Source organism: Podarcis bocagei, assembly GCF_964188305.1.
Source record: "Podarcis bocagei genome assembly, chromosome: 6".
Lineage (NCBI taxonomy): Eukaryota > Metazoa > Chordata > Lepidosauria > Squamata > Lacertidae > Podarcis > Podarcis bocagei.
Window position 1 is genome coordinate 77,799,155 of NC_138130.1, and position 21,907 is coordinate 77,821,061.

The 21,907-nt window shown below is 44.5% G+C and overlaps 1 long non-coding RNA gene across 1 annotated transcript; it reads right to left on the reverse strand.

The window, feature by feature from the left end:
• Nucleotides 1–7,514: 7,514 nt before the first annotated feature.
• LOC308589176 lies at nucleotides 7,515–13,171 on the reverse strand. The gene is made up of 3 exons (XR_014009130.1): nucleotides 13,105–13,171; nucleotides 7,965–8,136; nucleotides 7,515–7,714 (listed from the first exon to the last, which is right to left on the reverse strand). It is a non-coding gene; the product is annotated as an uncharacterized lncRNA (long non-coding RNA).
• Between the last annotated feature and the right edge of the window lie 8,736 nt (nucleotides 13,172–21,907).

The window sequence follows — 21,907 nt, forward strand, 5'->3', positions numbered from 1 at the left end:
CAAGAAGCGCGGGCTCAGGAGAAGCGGGAAATGAGAGGGGAACGTTTCCATGACTACCGCATTCCTGAAATACCGAGGGAGCCTCCCCAGGCGGCAGAGCCAATGGAAATTGATGGCGCGCGCGAGGTTTCAAACTCCGGTGAAGGTCGTAAAAGGGAGGGAAAGGAGTGGAAAACTACCAAGAAGTGTTTCCTCTGTGAACAACCAGGTCATTTTGCTAAGGTCTGCCCTCAACGAAAAGCCTGGCAAGGGATGGTGGGGGCTGCAGGCCACGACAAGAAGGGGGACGAAGGGCAGGCGCAGGGAAACGACAACGCCTGGCTGCCAACCAGCAGGGGCAGCAGCCAGGCCAGCAACCAATAGAAGTGCCCCAGCCTAACCCCCCCCCCCAAGGCAGCTATAGCCATAGAAGTGGTGCTAGAACTCCCAAATGGGCACCCTGTCAAAGTTAAGGGACTGCTGGATTCGGGCAGCTCGTGTAATTTCTTCAGCAGAGACTTCACTCTGGAACACCAACTCCACCTGTTGCCTCTGGATTTTCCCTTGCAGGTGACAACCATCGATGGCAGGGAACTTCTGGGAGGGGAAGTGACACACCAGCCCCCGCCAATGCGAATGAGGGTTTCCAGGCACACGGAGACCATTGCCTTTCACGTGGCCACACTGGCAGGACCCCCAATAATACTGGGGATGAGCTGGCTGGCACCACATGATCCAGTAGTGTCATGGCATCAGCGGTCAGTCACCTTTGGGTCAGCTTACTGCTTAGGACACTGTCTGGGAGGGGAGAACCCAAGAATGACGGTGGCCAGACCGAGGAAATAAGTGTATGGAAGTTATGTTATTGAAAATTAATGTGTGTTTTTAACTGTTTTTTATTTTGTATGTTTATTTTTCTTTTTTCTTGTTATATCTTAAAAACTTTTAATAAATATCTTTTTTTAAAAAAGAATGACGGTGGCCAGGGTGGCTGGGCTGGCCGTGGAACAAAAAGGGGAGGTGCCACCACAATATGCTGATCTGAAGGCGGTCTTCAGCAAGAGGGAGGCAGATAGACTACCCCCCCACAGGCCCTTTGACTGCCAAATCAACCTACTCCCAGGGGCTCAGTTGCCGGTGGGTAAGCTGTACGCCATGTCCGACCGGGAGATGCAGGAGTTGCGGCAGTTTATTGACAAGAACCTGAAGAGGGGGTTCATAAGGGAATCAAAGGCGGTGGGGAGCAGTCCAGTGTTCTTTGTGGACAAAAAGGAGACTAATCAGCCGAGGTTGGTCGTAGATTATAGGGCCTTGAACCTGGTGTCAGAACCCGTGACCTTCCCAATGCCAAGGATTGACGACATTTTAACCCGGGTGAGGCAGGGGAAGATTTTTACCAAGCTGGACCTCAGGGGGGCATACAATTTAATTAGGATAAGGGAGGGGGACGAATGGAAAACGACCATGTTCACCCCCCTGGGGGCCTTCGAGTACTTAGTCATGCCATTTGGATTACAATCGGGCTCCGCCTGCTTTCAAGCATTCATGCACCACGTGTTGAGGCCCCTGCTATACAAGAATTGTGTAGCCTTTTTGGATGACGTCTTAATCTATTCGGACAATGAGAGGCAACACGTCAGAGACATCAGGGAAGTGCTACCGAGACTGCAGAAGCATCAGTTGTGGGTCAAGCTGGAAAAATGCCAATTTCACACCAGGGAGGTCGAGTTTCTGGGGTACAAGTTGTCAGACAAGGGCCTAGCTATGGACCCAGGCAAGGTGCTGGAATGGACCCAGGCAAGGACCCAGGCAGTGCTGGAATGGAAAGCCCCCCAAACCCAGAAAGATGTGCAGAGGTTCTTAGGGTTCAGCAACTTCTACAGGAAGTTCATAAAGAACTTCGCTCACTTGACAGCGCCCATAACAGATTGTCTCAGTAGCAAAAAGAAGTTCGCGTGGACAGAAAGTGCCCAGCAATCCTTTGAAAGGCCGAAGAAGGTGTTCACTTTGGAAGAGCAGCTCCTGCACGTTGATCTGGAGAAGCCCATGAGACTGGAGACGGACGCGTCCGACCGAGCTGTGGGAGCGGTCCTTTTGCAGCCCGGGGCTAAGCAGGACTGGAGGCCGTGTGCCTTTTTCTCAAGGAAGCTGAGCAAGTCAGAACAAAACTACACAGTGTATGACCGCGAACTACTTGCGATCTACACGGCATTTCGGCAATGGAGATATCTGTTGATAGGGGCGCGGCAGAAGATCCAGGTTTGTACTGACCACAAGAACTTGGAATACTGGCGGACCGTGAGAGCGCTCAACCAGAGACAGGTTCAATGGGCCCAGGAGTTCGCCAAGTTTTCCTTCGAGATCAGATACGTGCCGGGAGAGGAAAACGTAAGAGCAGATGCTCTCTCCCGGAAACCGGAATACCTGGAGGGAGAGGGACCACCGGAAACCCGACACGTGTTTCCCGAGGACCGGTGGGTGTGTGGGGGAACGTTGGTTGGGAAACGAGAACTTGCAGGGCTTACTAGAGACGACGTGTTCGCTCAAACAAAAATCAGGGAACTCTGGGACAGAAGGGAAGACCATGGAGGGTTTGAGGAAAAGGAAGGGCTACTGTATGTACCGGGGGAGACCTTGAGGGGGAAGGTACTTAAACAGCTCCACGACAACCCAACAGCTGGGCACTTTGGACAGCACAAGACCATGCTGCTCGTCACCAGGCAGTTCTGGTGGCCAAAGGTGATGGAAAACGTACGGGAATATGTACGGGGGTGCGTCCGATGCCAGAGGGCAAAGGGAGAGAGGGCTGCCCCAGCAGGGTTACTGGAACCCTTACCTACACCGGGAAGGCCCTGGGATGTGGTGTCTATTGATTTTATGACAGATTTGCCCAAGTCAAGGGAGAAGACAGCAGTCATGGTGGTAGTCGATCTACTGACAAAAATCTGCCATTTCATAGCCTGCTCACACACAGTGACGGCAGAGGAGATAGTCAGGTTGTTTGCGGATCACATTTTCAGACTGCACAGGGCTCCCTCGAGGGTAATCTTGGATCGCGGGAAACAATTTACTTCCAGGTTCTGGAGGAAGCTCATGAGCCTGCTACAGGTGGAGGTGAGCTTCTCGACGGCAAGACACCCAGAAACCAACGGACAAGCAGAGAGAGCGAATAGTATACTCCAGCAATACCTACGCTGCTACGTTGGCGAGAGACAGAACGATTGGGTAGAGAAACTAGCTTTAGCTGAATTTGCGTACAATAATGCTGAACATGTGTCCACGGGAATGAGCCTGTTCATGGCCAATTATGGGTGTCACCCCAGGGCCTTCCCGGGGAGGGGGGAGGAAGAATGGAGTGTACCCGCGGCCGAGCAGTTTATGGAAGAAATGGAGGCCTTGCACCAGCAACTCAAGATGAACTTGGAGTGGGCCAAGGAAGTTTACAAGAGGCAGGCGGACAAGCACCGTCGGGAGGGGGAGGCCATACGGGTAGGAGACCGGGTGTGGTTGTCAACCCAAGGGTTACCCCTAAAGGGAGGGTGCAAGAAGTTGCAGCCGAGGCGGCTGGGGCCTTTTGAGGTAACACAGCAGGTGAACCCAGTGGCGTTCAAACTCAAGTTGCCGGACAGCATGAAGAGACATCCAGTGTTCCATAGGTCCCTACTCACACTGTACAGGGAGGGGCGGGAATTTCCGGGGCGGGAGCGAGGAGTCACCACCCACCCATGGGTAGAGGAGAGGGAACACCGCAACCAAGCCACGGAAATACTCAATTCAAGGTGGCGAGGTCGCCAGGTGGAGTACTTGGTAGCTTGGGAGGGAGAACCCAGGTCAGAAAACACGTGGGTCCCCGCTGAGTCAATCAATGTTGGAAGAATTCCACAGTTTGTTCCCGGATAAGCCCAAACCACTAACGAGATTCTGGGAGGAAGAATTTGGAACCACAGACGACGAAGGGGACTTTGTGGGTTTTCCTACCTCCGAAGAGGAGGGAGGAGAGGTGTCAGAGGGAGAAGAATCAGACTGGGAGGTCCACCCAGCGGGGAGAGATCGGAGCGGGTGGGAGGCTGGTTTTGAATCCTCAGAGGATGGTGACAGCTCCTTCAGGGGATTCCCCGCATCGTTGGCCGAGGAAAGAGACGAGGTTGTGTCGGAAAATCGCGCCGGGAGTGGAGGGGGTCCTGGGGAGGAGGTGGATGTCAGGGAACTGCCATCGGAGCCAGAGGGAGAGGGAGGGCTCCAGAGGGCTCCGGAGAGCGTCTCGGGAGGGAGAGAAGCAGCACATCTTCTGAGGAAGGAAATCAGCGTAGCACCAGTGGAAAAGGGGGGCAGATGGGGGAATCGGCGAGGTGGCTCCATGACTCCTTGCCGGGGACCAGTGGGGAGAGCACGGGTCCTCCGCTGCCCACACCCTCCCTGCGCAGAAGGTTTCCTCGCAGGGAGACTAGGCGGAGACTAGGCGTCAAAGAGCTTCTTTGCTGGAAGAAGTTCAAGAAACGCCCACTGACGGATTCTGCCAGTGATTGAGACAGCCATGAGCGTGTGGCTGTCCAGAAAGGGTTCACTCAGGCAACCCAGTCAGGTGTGGCGCCGATTTACGCACGAGCAACCCCTAGAACCATTACAATAACATATAATAAAAATATGAAAGAATTAAAATCAGAAATCACCAAATTATTATGAAAAGATGTATTCTTGCATGCCTCCATAAGCCTGATGGAATGCAAAAGTTTTCAACAGGCATTTAAAAGTTGAAACAGAAGGCGCCTGCTCAGTCTCAGTCCACAATACTGGATCAATGACTCAGACCATTCCACAATACTGGATCAATGACACTAAAAGGCACGGTTTCTTGCTATTCCCAAATTAACCTCACCAACTTGGGGAACAATCAGCAATGCTTCTTCAGATGGTCTTAGTTGGGATATAGGGGTTCAGGTGGTCCCTAAAGTGCCCCGGACCTAAGTTGTTTAGGGCTTTGTATATTAATACTGGGACCTTGTACTTGGCTTGATAGTAGATGGATAGCCAGTGCAGGTGTTTAAACATCAGCAGTCAGGCCACCTCATTTTCCCAAACCAGGCCCAAAGGCAGCTTCACATAGAAGCCATTGCAACAACCAGTGCATGAACTACAGTGGTCAGGCCACAAAGAGATTGTGGTAGGTGGATGAAGTCATATTGTATCTCCTTGGAGCCTTCTGAAACAGCAGTGAAGGCAGCACATCCAAAAACATTAAGGAGTGCTCCTTTCCCCTACAATTCAATCGTTGTGTGTTCCTTTTTTAACGGGGGGGGGAGCTCACAGAACGTATTATTTTCTTCAGAAATGGTTGCCTCTGTCATCTAAGAATCAATTCACTGGAACAGCCTTTTGCTATTTATCCCCAGTGGCCTGCAGGCATTTCACTTCTAAATCCCAGGGTGGCCATCAGAGCAGCTGAAACGGCACTGTCCATTTGTGTAGTCATCCGAAATCATTAGTCTCCTTTTGTTTTGACAAATAACAAATATGAATCATTAAATGAGACAACAAAGTTGTGCAAAATCCATGCTTTTCTTTATTTTTGCACTGTGTAAAAATCAATCCCATTCATCATCCCTCACTGACAATTCTTTTGCATATCTTATGGCAATTATTTCTTCGTCAGTCATATTTTAAAACTAATCAGTTTGCCTAGGCTGCATTCTATGCAATTAAATGCCTACTTCAGGGACACAGAAGCCACTTGGCAGAATCTTCAGGGGAATGGCCAAAATTAACATGTGATGGCAGTGAAAAAAGAACCGTGATAGATTTGAGAATTCCTACTCACCCTCTCACTGTGATAGACTTAGTACACAGGGGTGCCAGAGAACTCAGTCAAACTTCCCTGGACTTCAGGGGCTCTTTGGCTCATGTAAAAACTTTGGAAATATTCTCTGCTTAAAATTCTATTGATACCATCCGTTATGTGAGCTACTTTATTAAACAAGATAGAATTTAGAGTGTGTCGCTGACAACACCAAGGTTGCAGGTTTGATCCCCGTAAGGGGGGTCCACATTCCTGCACTGCAGAGGGTTGGACTAGATGATCCTCAAGGTCCGTTCTAACTCTATGATTCAGTGAGGTATCAATGAGATTTCTGAAATATATCCCTGCATCCAGTTGGCGCTACCTTCAACCCCTTTGCCGGGTGTGGCCCATGGAAGGCACAGAACATCATCATGATCACCAAACCTTTTATTGGCATCACATACAAACATCCAAAACAAATCAATACAGAATCAATACAGAATTACCACTTCCCCAGTGGCACAAAACATTTGCTAAAAGAAAGGAGGCAGAGCAGTCTATTGTCCCATCTCTAGGTCTCCAGGGAGATCTGACGTCTGCAGTGTATTATGGCTCCTCTGATGTGCCACCTTTTCCCAGGGGTCTAGCACAGTGTGTGTGAGGATCACTGTTTTGATGCTCTGTTCTTTCTTATAAAATTAATCCCTTCTGTCTTTTGAAGAGGTTGTTCTCAGAGGCGTAGCAAGGTCAGGTGGTACCCGGTGTGAGTTGTTGAGCTTTTTTAGGGTCCCCCAAAGTTGTTGGGCTTTTTTAGGAAGGGTTGGACGCCAATCGCGGAAATCCACCTGCAGGGGGTATGAGCACCACCCTTGGCATGACACCCCCCTTGTGACACCCCTCGTTCTTCTAAGCAGCAAAGTTTACTGAAGAACCAAATGTTTAGTTTATAAGGGGGGGGGGATGAAACCTAAACACAGAGAGGATGGGGAGAATTTTATTTTTATTTTTTATTTTTTAAATGGGGCACTGGAGTCTTATCCAGAACTGTCTGCCCCTCAGCCATGAATTTGAGAGGGGGAGTTGAAATAATGCAGATAAAGAGGAGCTAAAAAGCATTAGAGTAAGACAAAGCTCAGACACAGGAGAGAAACTGCTGAATCTTCGTTAAGTGAAAGGTCCCTATTTTATGTGTGCACTTCACTGGGATCCTATGGCCTGAGAGGCAGTTTATAGAGTACATTGGCTGTTTGCAATTGCTGCATTTTGAGAATCAGGTGGAGCCAGTTCTTCCTCTAAAGTCTAAGGTAAGTCGAGCTGTGAAAAGTTGTCCACTGAGCATTGGTTGGAGATGCAGTGAAATTGGGTAGTCCATAAGACAAGGTAGGCCCAATTGTTTTCCTTTTTTAAAAAAATAATAATGTTTTATTAGGGAATATAGAGGGGAAAATACAAAGCTTAATATCAAATATCTTTTACCCTTTTTTAAATCTGAACTAAGACTTTAAGGAGAAAAGGCGTAGGTAAAGAAAAAGAGAGAAATAAAGAAAAAAGAGTAGAAAAGAGGTTAAAAGAGAGAGCAAAATAAAATTTCAGAAAGTAGAAAACTTCCCATTCTTCATCTGTCCGCTATATATAAACACTTGTTTTCCAATGCAAAGAGACTGGGGGCGGGGGGGGGGGAATCAATGCACACTGAAGAAGAGCCGTTTATCTGAATGTACCCAGAGAGTCTATGGCTGAGGGCTGCTACTCACTTTCCATTCTGCACTTGGTTGCATATGCTACATCAACAGAGGACAATGCAAGGGCTAGATAGAGCATTCTGCAGCCTTCACCCAAAAGGCTCCATCCCCTGGAGTCCTCTCTTGCTGTCGCTGTCAGTCAACCTCCCTCTGTTCTGCTCTCATGTTCATTTGAGGCAGAGACAAGCAAAGTGGTGCAATTCTTTCGTTGCTGCTGCTTCAGGGAAAGAAAATACATTTACATTACTAAATGTGGCTTCCCAGCGAGCGCGTGCCCAAGTGAAAGCAACCAGCAGTCTTTGATAAGGCAGGAAAAGACTATAGAGGAGGGAAAACAAATAACCCTCATTCACCCAACGTGAATTGAGATAAAGGCAAGAGGAACAAGTGGTTAAAAAAGCAACAGCCTCTGACATTTCCGCTTCAAGCAAGCTTTATCACAGAATAGGAGGCTTTTATTTTCTTACCTTTCCTTTTGATAGTCTCTCGTGACGCACTTATCAAAGGAAGCCGCCTGACTTCCTTTTGCACTCTGCTGTGTTCAGATCTGTCATTTCATTGGGTTTTGATTGCTCTGCTCATTATTCTCCATTAGGGATGGGCTTGGCAATCCTTTACCTCCAGAAAGATGTGTTATATCTAGAGCAGAAGTTTTGCAGTCAAGAAGGCTTCTAAAGCCTAGCCAGATACAAATTCTATAGTTTGCAAGAAGCCCAGGAGTTGTGGTTTCCCAGCACTATCACCTGAAAGCCACACACACACACACACACACACACACACACACACACACACATATGCAATAGCAAGCATTTACCGAAAGCGACATGAAGGAATACACAACCTGTAAAATTAATTTCCCTTGCGCTGTTTTATTTTCTTATAAATTTAAACATGTTTTACGCCGCCTCCTGTTAATTCAATGCATCACAGATTTTCACACCCCGACATAGATTCAGCAAGCAGAGAAGCTGGAAAACAGAAGGATGGGCACAATAAAGGGACATTTTGCATAATCACTGAACATATGACCAGGCATTTATATTTTTCACCCACATTGTAGGTTGTTTTTTTCCATGGGAAATCAGCTCAGTGAAGAAGCTACAAAACTACCAGGTTACACTTTGATAGGAAAGCACAAGTGCTTTGAATTATGATGTCCTATCTGTTAGAGCTGTGCAGTGGATTCCAACGAGTCCCAAATGGAATCGGGCTGATCTGGAGAAATTCAGGCCTTGGTCAAGTAGCTCCTGGTCACCAAAGGTCAGGCTGCATGGACCAGAGCAATCTAGGGCTGCCTTGGGGCAGTACATAGGAGGGATAGGCAGGTGTGGTGAAAAGGAGGAGAAAATGCAAGAAGGAGGGACCTACTAAGCAGCTGCATCATGGTGGGAGAAGGTCCAGGTGAGCAGATGTCTCTACAGAGGAATAAAGGTAAAGGGACCTCTGACCATTAGGTCCATTTGTGACCGACTCGGGGGTTGTGGCGCTCATCTCACTTTATTGGCCGAGGGAGCCGGCGTACAGCTTCCGGGTCATGTGGCCAGCATGACTAAGCCGCTTCTGGCGAACCAGAGCAGTGCACGGAAATGCCATTTACCTTCCCGCCAGAGCGGTACCTATTTATCTACTTGCACTTTGACGTGCTTTCGAACTGCTAGGTTGGCAGGAGCAGGGACCGAGCAACGGGAGTTCACCCCGTCGCGGGGATTCGAACCGCCAACCTTCTGATCAGCAAGTCCTAGGCTCTGTGGTCTAACCCACAGCACCACCCGTGTCCCTCCTACAGAGAAATACATGCTCCTAAAAAGGAGTATTTTTCCTTATGCAAGTAAAATTGTTTGGATCACTTGGATTCATGGGGCTTTTTTTCTTTTCACCCGACTGCTTCCTCTGCAAAGAGAGAAATGCTCCCTTTTTAAAGGAAGCTTCTCTCACCCCCCACCCCAATTTGGATTCAAAATCCTAGAGGACTTTATGCTCTAGATTTTAGAGGCAGGTTAGGATGAAGCTTTCAGATTTCTACATGAATCATACAATTTCTTGTGTATAAACAAATCCAGAATGTACATCTATGGGGATTTCAGTAGCTGATCACAAAACCCATTATGCAGTGCAACTATAAGAAACATTACAAAACCTTTATTTGCTATAACCACCATACTATGTGAAGGTGATACACAACTGGAATCCTTCAAAAACTGAGTCTTTGGATAGTCCATAAAAATCTGCTGCAGAAGGTCAGGAAATGAAACACCAAAGAGAAGACATTTGTTGTGTTTTGCATATGCATAATTATATGAAAATCTTATACATTGGCATTATCATTGTTACAATTTATTACCTGCCCTTCATCTTACCCCCCCCCATCTTCTTCACTTAAGTATTGACCTGCCATGATCACTGCTGGTTAAGTGGAAAGAAATCTGCCTATATTTGAGACACCTAAGCACCCAGCTCATTTTCTGCAGCCCTCCGAATGAAATTTGTTCCTTTTAGCAAAAATGAATAGTAAAGACCTTAACATCTGCCCTGCCCTGATACCAACTCAGTTCATTTGGGGCTCAGTCCTTCATGTGTTTGCTTCTACTTCACTGAGTCTTGATAGCAAACCCATTTTTCCATGAAATATGCGCACTGCATAACACTGAACCATTCCTCTATTAAGCAGACTAAGACTTCCTTCAAAAAAAAAAGCCTCCGCTACAAAAAAATCCTTTATTTTCACACAGCCCAACCTAGGTGATATTTTCCGTACTTCCCACACAAACCAAGTGAAGGTATCTATGTTATTTGGAGCCAGACATATATTCTTTAAGAAGCTGTTTCACAGGGAGCAGCCAAACGCCTTCAGAATTCCTCGGCCAAATGTGCCGCAATAATTCCACCGACAGTCTTATATATGAAGTGACTAACCATATTCGGCCACAACAAGGGCACACCTAGCTCTGCTGAACAAAAACAAAAGCTACCAACCAGAAGGAAAGGGAAATTAAACAAAAACAACTCACTTGTCTCTAGGGGGGCTGACTCAGAATTCATACACTCTTTAACAGGGAAACATCATCAAATTTACAATTGCTCACAAGACCTCTGACCAGCAGTTATGTCTGAACAGGGAGTTCCAAAACAGGCAGGTGTTGTAGAGTTGTGTGCACATACCCTACACCAGGTTCCATATCCCCACTTGCTCCACCCCGATGTTCACACACGGTGCAGGAGACTTTGAAGGGGGCTTCCAAGCACATTCGGCTGAATGCACTTTGAAACCTCGCTGTAATGGGGAACCCTGTGTCAACATAAGGAAGCTTCTAAGTATATTCTTTTGAATGCTCTTCAAAGCCCAGTCATAAGAGGTTGGATGGCCATCTGCCCATGAAAGCTTTAGCTGAATTTCCTGCACTGCAGGGGGTTGGATTAGATGACTCTACGATTCTGTGATTCTGTGATCTAGACATTCTGTTGTTGGTGGAGCCAATGAGGCTTCCTTCTGTTGGGGTAGTTGGGGGATGGGCCTCCACATGTGATCATATCTCCCCATCTCATGTCAGCATCCCTTTTCAAGGATAACACTTGAACAGAAATATGGACGCTATGACAAGAATGAGGAATATGTGGCTTTCCAGATGTTGATGGATTCCAGTTCCCATTATCCCCAGCAAACACAATCAGCAACACCTGGAGGGCCATAGGTTCCCCATCCCTGCCCTGTGATTCTCCAATCTATCACTTGAAACTAAAACTCCTGCTCTTGACGGTAAGCTGGAATTGATGGTCTCTCTTCAGCTTTTTCCACTGCTCACACATCTATTCAATACTACATGGCATTCTATCCTAAGGGCTTAAAGTGTGTTTAAAAAACAGATGTGAAATATAAACTACATTCAGTTAAAATAGCCTCACATTTCAGGTCTGTAGCCATAGAAACAGATTTTATCAAAGAGCTGGCAAGCTCCAATACTTAAATAACATACTACATATGACCCATGACCATAAACTTGCTAAGCCAAAGCTATGGGGCACCAGTAACCAGATCACTTCTAGAGAAATCTCAGGAGAAGATTTTATAAACCTGAAGAGCAGGGAAGGGAAACCTCTAGATGTTGTTGGATTCCCATCAGCCTCAGCCAGCATGGCCAATGGTCAGGAATTACAGGAGTTGTAATCCAGTAACATCTGACCACAAGTTCCCCATCTCTGTCATAGAGGAAAGAAATGCACAGAAATGGGCTACTACCAAACCTTCCAGGCTCTGTTATTTTTGAAACTTTGAGAACAGAATATAGATTAAGAAAGTATGTTATTAGCCACTTTGGTGGCCAATTTGGCCAAAAGGTAGGGTATAAAGTTAAAGGAAAATAATTTGCCAATGTGCTTTCTGGTGGGGCATTGAAGGTCAGGATCTGGATCAAGTCGAATACATTTTTCTTTGTGTTCAAAAGCTTTAAGATGTACTTCTTCCTGTTCCCCTTTCCCACATATCAAATTCAGGTCTTTATTCAATCCAAGACATCCAATCTATTATGCAATAACTCAGTCCTTTTACATGTCAGATCTTCACCTTGCCTTGCAAACTTTGAATGACCCAGATTAATTTATGTTCATTTTGAGCTGTTCCATAGCACATGACTCTACTAAGTTATACTTAACAAGCTCTACTTCTGTAATAATAATAAATAAAGCCTTTCCACTTGAAACCAGTTTCTCACAGTTTGTCTGAAAATAGTTGAAGTTCACCCATCTCATATTGGGCAACATTGTAAGTGCATAAATAAACTGAGTGATGTGTTCAAAGACATCTCTTCTCATGTTAGGTTTATTTTAGGAACATAAGAAGCTGCCTTATATATGGAGTCAGACCATTGGTCCATCTGGCAATTGCTCTTCTGTATTTCAGACGGGGCTTTTCCCTAGGCCTTTTGAGATACTGGAGATGGAACATAGGAGCATTAAAATGCAAATCATTTTCTGCCATTGACCTACAGCCCTACCCCATCCTTAATACTTTATGAATTACATACCACAGCTCACCACTTCAGACTTGCACAATCCCTGAAAGCTTTTGCTAGATGATCTACCCTTGAGGGTTTTTGCTGTTGTTATTATTTATATATGGTACAGATGCAACAGCAGACATAGATCGGGATGGTGCAAACATCTTGTATTGGAATTTGCATCCGTGAGCTACATTTTAAATGGTATGCTAATGTATTATCAGACTATTCAGTTTTCATGTCTCTTAACAAAAAAAAAAAAAAGGCTGAAGACATTATTTTTAAAAAGGTCAAGTGACACACACAGAGAGACTATGGCTAAACTGATGCCTTAAATTACAAAATGCCATCTCTCCCCCACCCCCCAAAAATGCAAAATGTCATCTCCCTGCAAATAATAAACCTAGATAGAAAATCTTGTTGAATGAGTTTGAGGTTCAGATCTTTTATGGTAAATACAATTGGATCCACTGTGTCATTGAACATTCCATTAGACATCCTTAAGCTTGAACAAAGGAAAACCTTAACAATCCATTTACTAACACACTCAGCTTCAGCAGCCAGGTCAGAACAAGATAATGCAGAGTAAATGAATAGATTGAACGAAAGTTCTTACTCGAACTTTTCCTGGTTTTTGTTTGGAGGGGGTTGTTATCATGTAGCATGGTCATGAAGCCAAATGAGAGAGAAAGGACAACGCTAACTTGCCCTCAGTCTACGAAACCTGAGAGGAAAACAGTGGTGTCTGTTATTCACTGATAAACTGCCTAATTCACACTTCTCAAACCAGTACACAAACTGAAACACAGCTATCCTTCAAACTTCACACTTCTCTGAAATTTGTGATGCATATTGCGGAAATGCTCTTAAAACACATCTGTTAGTGGAAATAACATATAAAAAATACACTATATTATGGGAAATTGCTTGCAAAATGTGTATGTTAGTCAAAACTATATACAAAAACATGTTCGTTAGGAGAATTTTGTACTAATAGGCTGACAATTTTTCATGAGGATTTCACAAATCGCTGCAGAAATGTGAAGAATTGAATTTAAGATTGGACAAATGAGAAACCCAAAGAACTGAAACTGGCAGATTCATCCATCTTTATAGGAATCTGAGGTAAGATACCCACATAGCAGATGTTGTCTGCTATGTAGAGCCAGTGTGGTGTAGTGGTTAAGAGCGGTAGTCACGTAATCTGGGAAACCGGGTTCGTGTCTCCGCTCCTCCACATGCAGCTGCTGGGTGACCTTGGGCCAGTCACACTTCTGTGAAGTCTCTCAGCCCCACTCACCTCACAGAGTGTTTGTTGTGGGGGAGGAAGGGAAAGGAGAATGTTAGCCGCTTTGAGACTCCTGAAGGGGAGTGAAAGGCGGGATATCAAATCCAAACTCTTCTTCTTCTTCTTCTTCTTGTCCCCCAATTCCATGCAAAGGCAGCATAAGGTCCAATAAGTTTACTGCTGCAGAAGATAAGGCTTCAGTACGACGGCTCTGGACAGTGATACATAGATACAGCTTATAGGCTTTTGCAGATGCAGATATGTACAAATAGAAAGTATTCCTGTTACTGCAGCAATTTAGGACATAACACAGACTACAACTTACTCACTGACTGACCCTGACACCCTGACAATTAGCAGATGTGCCTTAATCACTTATATAGCCAGCACTGGACCATTGCCGTAGCAACTGCCTTGGCTGATCATGCACCTGTTGGCTTATATCATATATGATTTTTGCTCAGGAAGGAAATTAATTCCTTCCTCCACCCAGTTCCTCCAACACATCCATAGTGGATGTGTTGTGTTGTCTGGTAAGCCATTCTAGCATCAGCTCAGGTTGCTAATGTCAGCAGGAGTGACCATCTAACCAGCCCCCATGTCTTTGTACAGTGCTGACTGCATCATCCTGGTGCCCAAAGGTAAAGGTGATAATTACCCCCTGCCCACCACCACTGCCACTTTTTCCTTCCTGCCATACAGAAGCCATCAGCACTTTTGCCTAGCAAATGGCTTCATTAGCTGCACTGTATTCAAAGCAACATGAAATAAAATTGTTTCATTTTTTAGGATTAGATCACTTCTCGGCCTTTGGGTTTAATTTTTATCACAGCTGGTGAATCTGACCAGTGTCAGTCAAATTTTGAAGTGACAACCTTCACAAGGCTCCTCAGATACATTTTTTGAACCATTGTTTTCTTTTCAATCTATAGTAAGCAAGTGCCATTCAATCTCTGGAATTAATAGTGTGAATGATAACTACAACGTGTTTTGCACATTATGCAAAGTATTGAAAACAAATGTCAATCCTGTTATGTAAAGAAAAGAAACTTAAAATTATAGTGCTATAATGTCATTTTTAAAAAAGTGATATTAGAACAAAGAAGGTTCATGCTGGCAAAGTTAAGAGCTATCCTTCTATAAAAATAACTTGTGTGTTTAATTTGTTGAGAATATAATTTTGAATTTTCACTTTTTTCACCTGAGGATTGAATATGAAATATTTGCATCTTCAACATATCGTCATCTTAGCTGGGTGCTATAAGAATGAGCACACATTTGTATGTAATTAACATAATGCAACATAATAATTTTTCAAAATGAATATGATTTACATGCCTTCAGGCTTGGTTTTCTTACAGAACATCTTCCCTCCACCATCACACTGAGAGTGCTTGCAGAGGTAGTTTGTGGTGGTAGAAATGTGACCAAGTGGGGGCTGTAGCTCAACAGTAGAGCATGCAGAAGGCCCCAGGCTTGATACCTGTGATCTCCACTTAAGGGTGTGAAGAACATCAGTCTGATACCCTGGAAAGCTACTGCCATGCATTACAGTGTTACAGTACTGAACTAGATGGACCAATGGTCTGACTAGGCAGCTTCCTATAATGCCAAGCCACAGAGAGCATCTTTTGTGGGGATGCTTATTTGTGACTTTGCATTGGTCCTTAGTCACTGTATTTCTTGTAAAATGCCCTGTGCAACACAGAGAGCATATTTTAAGAGTTTGTGGAAGCAGCCAATTTTCAAGGTAATTAAAGTGCAAGCCAGAATTGGAAGGCGGCTGTTGGAAAGGTATTTCAGCAGCAAGGAAAGCATATTGTATGGTATCATGTATCCTCCTGGAGCTTATGTTCAAATCTACTCTCATTCCATGAGCACTGCATCTCTATAGTGCAGAAATGCATGTTCTGGTCTGGGGGGCCCCTGCCAACAAAGTCAATCCCTGGAAGCTGAGAGAGACAACTGGGCGAGTGATTTGAATGAGGCTTGGTATTCAGGCTCCAATCAGATGCGAAGGAAAGGGTTATTAGTCCCCAAAATGCAAATAGTTCTATGGGAGAGTTTTCCGCTTTTCCTACAGCAGGTACTAGCAAAGGAAAGCCCCACTGTTCCATGGCGAAATCTCGCAAAGACTTGGCAAGAATTAGGTCTCTGTGATTTGGCTGAAAAGTGAGCTGAGGAGGCTCTGAACATTGTGGTTTTCTGTGGGAGTTGGAGGAAAATACGGGGAAAGCTCTTATCTTCCTTCCAGGAGGAAACTGCACCCAGTCAAAAACATACCAGGGCCACACAAAAATCACATAAATGGATCAAAGAGGAAACAAGGAAGTGGGGGGTGACAACAGGGAGGAAGCCAGAATTTCGAAGCTACTAAACTCAGCAACAACCAAACTCTCTCATCCATGGATAACCATTTTTCTCTCTGAACATGTGTAGCATCAGGATAGGCAGCTGTCAAGTGATAAAGGAGCAAGTGCATGTTGGCAGCTATCAAAATAGCCATTGTATGTATAAAAGGATGGTGCTTCAAAAAATAAGAAGTCCCAGGCATAGAAAAAGGCAGACACCAATTGCTTCAATGCCTCAGGAGAGTTAAGTAAAGTTTGTGTCTCCCATCATCCAAAATACAAGAACACAAATACAAATAGATAAGCTGCTAGAAATCCATTGGTGTTTGTGGGCATTTTAGTGTATTACACAGCTCATCATGCATACAGCTAATCTGCCTGCTGGACAGAAGTCTTAAAGCAGAATGGAACTAGATGACTGATGAATAAAAGAAAAGAAAAAAGGTGGAAGAGCAGCTTTAAACAGATTGCAGAGGGAAAGCTGACAGGAGCTGAGGAGGGTCCAGTCTGGAACAATTCTTTCTCCTGGGATGAAGATGGTGGTGAAAATAAAATAAAAATAATTTAAATTGGCGGAGGGGGTAGAACTAGGGAATGAGAGCACAAGGTTACATGATATAGCAATTCAGAGCGGCCAAAGCACCATAGGCTAAAATACATGTGCCAAAGACATTTGGACAGCAACACTTTAAGTGTTTACATGCTAATGCTAGAAGCCTAGTGAGCTGCAGTGCTGGGACTTAGAGGACAGCATTGATACAATAGGGACAGCAGGTAACTAGTGAATGGAGAGAATAGAATACTCACAGCATGTAGCTCCCAATAATAATAATAATAATAATAATAATAATAATAATAATAATAATAATAATAATAATAATAATAAGCCACCCAGCCACTCTGGATGGCTTCCAACAAAATATTAAAATACAGTAATGCATCAAGCGTTAAAAGCTTCCCTAAACAGGGCTGCGTTCAGATGTCTTCTAAAAGTCTGGTAGTTGTTGTTCTCTTTGACATCTGGTGGGAGGGCGTTCCACAGGGCTGGTGCCACTACCGAGAAGGCCCTCTGCCTGGTTCCCTGTAACTTGGCTTTTCGCAGTGAGGGAACCACCAGAAGGCCCTCGGAGGAGGACCTCAATGTCCGGATAGAGCAATTCATAGACAGTAAAGCTATTGAAAACTAGTAGCTATACTGGCTGTGATCTCCGCTGCTGGAGGCAGCATACTTTAGAATACCCAGCCCTGAGAACTGCAGGTGAGGAGAATGCTCTTGCACCCAGCTTCTGCTTGCGGGCTTCCCATGGGCATCTGGTTGGCCACTGTGAGAATAGGATAGTAGACTTAATTGGCCCTTGGCCTGATCTAGAAGGCTCTTCTTATGTTCTTAAATTGTTAACATCAGTGCGCAGACCGATTTGGCCTCATCAGTGACATCTTTGGTCGTTAGTTGTTGCTGTCAATGAGCACCTGTTGATCTTCCTCCTCTGCTGATAACCTGATCAGTACTAGCTGGCATCTGATGTGAAGGGTCAGAGAGTAAGACCTGTACTGATTAGAGAGCTACAAAAATAAAGCAGCATGTCCACAACATTTCATGTATCTGGGGGTGAAGGAGGCAGAACTGTATATGCAGCCCAGGCAGCTGGGTTCAGGAGAGCCATCCTATTCCCATAGCAACATCAATTTGTGGGGTGTATAAACATTCCTCTCTTTATCTCCATCTCTCTCTGTGTGTGTGCACTTGATGACACCCAACTCTAAAGCTATGAATAATCTCCATTCACAGCTCCATGAGGATGTTGAACAATATTAGTGGGAACATGAGCTCAGGGAGCTGATATTGCCTCTCCAATGACCACCTTCTAAACCCTGTCAGATAGAAAAGAGCAACCCCATTGGAATGACGTTTGCAAGATACATGCCAGATACCCAATGCTATCCAAAGAATGTCATGGTCTAGAGCAGTGATTGACAACCAGGGGCTTTCTAGATGTTTTACAGTACAACTCCCATCAGCCCCAAACAGCACAGCACAACAACTGGAAGGCCCCAGGATGTTGAACCCTGGCCTAGAGCACTGAAAGCCACCAACAAGTCCAGCAGATTCAACAAGGAAATACGTACTAATCTCCAAACAGAGAGATCATCCACCTGGACTACTAAAGTCATCTTCTGTTATGGGCATTGTCAGTTAAGTGTATACCAAATTTCAGATTGATATTTATTATCTAAGTACCTTAACAGATCCATAAGTTATGCCAAACCATATTAATATATATTCTGTGCTAGTAAATAAATATTGCATCCTACAAATATAGATACATTCTTGGATGCCAGTCAAAGTCTCCCCTCTGCCAATTCATCTATCATCAAAATGTGTGCCTCCAAACTGTCACTTGTCGCATGTTCTCTCCCTCCCACTCTTTTTCTTTTAAAAATATGTTCACAGTTGCCACTAGAAGCTCCCTTTTCCAAATCTGAGGATTCTTTTTCAAGGTATAAAACCCACATTCCTGCATACGCTATCCTAGATTCAGCTTACATTCTGTTTGCATTCTGGCTAATACCATGAAAGAAAATGCACACTCCAAAATCCACCGTTGTATATGCCCATGGCCAAAATACAAGAGAGGCATGTTTTGTTGCAGCTGAGGCATCTAGTTGTGCTGATGTAGGTGTACCATGATATTTCTTCTTTCTGTGCTCCTCCCAGCTGTCATTCCTCCTCTGCTTTCTGGTTACTGTCTATGGAGATTCACAGAATGCTGTGTGAGATAGTAAGTCTGCAGGCTTGAGTTTGCTAGCTGATGCAACTGGCTGATGTAATCAGCCCGCAATACTTTCTCTGGAAGTGCTGGGTCAGAATCACTCAGCAGTAATGTGCTGTCAGTTGATTGGCTGTCATCAGTTTTAAAGGGAAACCTGTCCAGCAGTAAGTGGGGTGGTGTAGAGGAGTGTGGTCAGAGAGAGAGAGAGAGAGAGAGAGAGAGAGAGTTAGAGGTCTTCCTATTTGCCTTAAGATGCAGCCAGGTACTCTGTTTGACTGTATGAACTGCTCGTGTGTTATAGCCTGTAGATATTTGTATATATAGCTCACAATAAATATAGTGCACTGAAGAACCTGGAACTCTGAGCATTTCTACTAAAAGCGCTGCGGAGAATTCGAAACACTGTCTGTACACATATAGAAATTAATGGACATGGTTTAGTCATGTGTATTCTTTGGTTCTATTATAATTTAGTTGAGACTCCTGCCTCACAGGAGGTGGGACTAAATGATCCTTAGGATCCCTTCCAACTCTACAGTTCTATTATTTAAATGAGTCTACTTGAGTAACAGTTAAACAGGGAGAGCAGCTTCCCAGTTAGTCTGATCCAACAAGCTATTATAGACTTAGCTACTATTAAGTGAGTTTCACCACTCCATATGAAGGTGCAACATTTGGTAATAATATTGATCAACTGGGTGCATTTCCTGCTTGCGGGGTCCCCATGGACTTGGCAGGGATTTTCTTCTGTCCTTGCAGGTTGCTGGTACTGCAAGTCCATGATGTTAGTAAAATAAGAAAAAACCCATTTGATGGTAGTTTTAAGAAATCTTAAATGGGGTTGGAAATTGCTTAAAATGTTATACATTTCTTACACAAAAGCCAAAAGAAGACGGAAAGTCAAAACATAAGTTTTGTTTCCTATGTTTTTACCCCAGCCTTCATTGAAGTAGGAATGCTTGAGGATTTCATTCAATCCACATTTTTAAGCAAAGTGATCTGATTCACACTTCCTGAATGAATATGTTTGTTGGAGTGCAGTTATGCTTTTGTATGTTGCCAACAGCAACAGTTCTTTTAGTGGATCTAAATGCAATGGCCAAACCATGAGAGAAGGATAGCAAATGTTTATTATAACTTGATTACAGACAGAATAAGAAATGCTTTTACCCCTTCAGTCACTCAGAACATCAACTCTATAGCAGCTGGTATGTAGCACTTTCACAGGTATTGGTCTATGCTGAAGTTCATGGAGGAGAACTTCCTTTTAGATCTTGCAAACATAAGAATTTTCAGAGACTACATGAAAAGAAACCTTTGTTGGCATACATCTGTGTCTAGAGGAGAAGAAGAAGAAGAAGAAGAAGAAGAAGAAGAAGAAGAAGAAGAAGAAGAAGAAGAAGAAGAAGAGTAGTAGTAGTAGTAGTAGTAGTAGTAGTAGTAGTTTGGATTTTATATCCTGCTTTATCAATAACCGAAGGAGTCTCAAAGAGGCTAACATTCTCCTTTCCCTTCCTCCCCCACAACAAACACTCTGTGAGGTGAGTGGGGCTGAGAGACTTCAGAGAAGTGTGACTAGCCCAGGGTCACCCAGCAGCTGCATGTGGAGGAGCGGGGAAGCGAACCCGGTTCCCCAGATTACGAGTCTACCGCTCTTAACCACTACACCACACTGGCTCTCAATGGAGGAGTGTGCCATTGGGGGTAAAGAGACAATGGGGGTAAAGAGATAATTGGGGGAAGAGACAATGGAAGAGTGTGCCTTTGGGGGTAAAGTCAAACCATTGGAGAGTTACAGCACCTACTACTTTGTAGTACAGCACCTACTACTTTGGCTGTAGAAACTAATACAGTAGAGGCATGTTTTATTGCAGCTTGGGCAGATGGAGTCTGATTTTGCTGCTACAGGTGCACCACTGCATTTCTCCTCCCTGTGCTTCAACTTAATAGGGAAGGCATTTGAGGATGAACAATCATACTGGATATGTTCTCATGAAAGGACACAATCATCTTGTGGAGCTTAGGTGGGCACCTTATCTTGCAGCTAAGCAGTGTGAAGAGTTCTTTTCAGCTGATGAAAGTCCTATTTCAGGTCTATGAAGGTGATGTTCAAGGGGGCATCTCTGCTCTAGGCCATGCTCCATTAACAGGTGGTCATGAAACTCTGCCAAGAGCTGCCTGTGACTAAGCAATAGGTAAGAAATTAGCCACCCCATTAGCAGGTGACTGGACATGAGATAAGAAATGTGACTGGTTAATTAAAGGGTTCTAGAGCCCAAAAAGAATGTCTGGACTCTAGAAGAGTTATCACTGTACACTACTAATTCCTCAGAATACAAAGGCACTCCCATTCCCATTACACTTATAAGAATTTTGAGAAACAATTGTTGTCTCAAAAATGTACTAAAATCCATGTTTTAGGGGGAAATTCATGGACACGATGCATACAAGAAGTAATGCAATTTTTCACATGGACTTAAAAGGAAAAAGAATTCACAAACTGATGAAGAAGCAGGATGGAATGATGCTATGAATGAACACATGTGAAACTGGCATGGACCAGAAACACACTGCTCTGTCGATCTCTAACTCTAAGGACATCAGGGCAATGTATGTGGTTCCCCTCCCCATTTTATCCTCACAACACCCGGGGGGGGGGAGAATGTCTGGTCCTATGTCACTCAGTGAGCATCATATCTGAGCTGGAATTTAAACCAGGTCTTCTCAGTGTTAGTCCAGGGACATAATCCAGTAGATGCCTATTTGGAACAATGTACCAGTGTGTTCATTGAAGGTACCTCTCAGGTGGCTATTTATACACAATTGCACCTTGCCACCACATCACGCTGGCTTTGATGCAGTATACATGCACAGGGATAATGTTTTTGTTGCTGAACATGGAATATGTTTTATTGAAACAGCATGTTTAGGAGTTCTTCTCTTATTACCTGTGTTGAGTAACCAAAAACACTTGAAATTATGACACATCAAAAAACAAAAACACCTGGA